The sequence below is a fragment of the Eretmochelys imbricata genome, chromosome 1, assembly GCF_965152235.1.
Source record: "Eretmochelys imbricata isolate rEreImb1 chromosome 1, rEreImb1.hap1, whole genome shotgun sequence".
NCBI lineage: Eukaryota > Metazoa > Chordata > Testudines > Cheloniidae > Eretmochelys > Eretmochelys imbricata.
This window is the reverse complement of record NC_135572.1, coordinates 97,245,253-97,246,036: the sequence shown is the minus strand read 5'-3', so window position 1 is coordinate 97,246,036 and position 784 is coordinate 97,245,253. Positions and strand designations below refer to the sequence as shown.

At 55.5% G+C, this 784-nt stretch overlaps 1 non-coding gene across 1 annotated transcript; it reads left to right on the top strand.

The window, feature by feature from the left end:
- Nucleotides 1-317: 317 nt before the first annotated feature.
- Nucleotides 318-390, top strand: TRNAF-GAA (transfer RNA phenylalanine (anticodon GAA)). Its single transcript has one exon. It is a non-coding gene; the product is annotated as a tRNA-Phe (tRNA).
- Nucleotides 391-784: the final 394 nt, after the last annotated feature.

Here is a 784-nt window from a genome sequence, read left to right as displayed (position 1 = left end):
CATATACCTCAAAAACAATGAGAATGTGCAAAACAAGTATTCCCTCAGGTTCTCTTGCATGTGTGTCACACTGATGGTGGAGATGGGGGTGCCAACATAAACATTTCATTACGTAATTTAATACAAGCACAATGGGAAACACTAACTAGTTTATGAGCTGCTGAAGGGAAGAGAATGTATATTTCCCTATATTTTCCCCACGCACCACTTTAGTACTTAGCAAATAATAATGCACAATGAATATAAAACAAGAAAAAAGGGAGGATGATCACAGTGAAATGACTTTTCAAGGAGTCCCTGAAACCTTTTAAACATGAGCCGAAATAGCTCAGTTGGGAGAGCGTTAGACTGAAGATCTAAAGGTCCCTGGTTCGATCCCGGGTTTCGGCAGATGATTTTTTTTTTTCCTTTTGCGTGCTTAATGCGAAGTCAATGGCAATCTCCCCGCTCGTCTCTTCCCGCCGCCGCCTTAGCTCCGGCCCCTGGCCCCATGCCGCGGGGGGGCCCTATTGCACCCCACCTATAGGCGCAGAGAGGCTGGGGGAGCAGCACTCCCAGTGGCCGGGGAAGGGGCATTTCTCTGCTGCAGTGCGGAGAGAGACCGGCCTCCCCAGCCTGGTGCCCCCGGCCTTGGAGAAGGGGGTGGCGGGCAGCCCCCAGACAGGCGCCGCAGCCTCCGAGGCAGCAGCCAGCCGCGGCACCGCGCTCCCTTCCCGACCGCCTCGGCTCCGCCGCGGCGGGCCTCCCCGTGTGCCGGGGCCGAAGTGCGCCCCGGGGCGAGGGG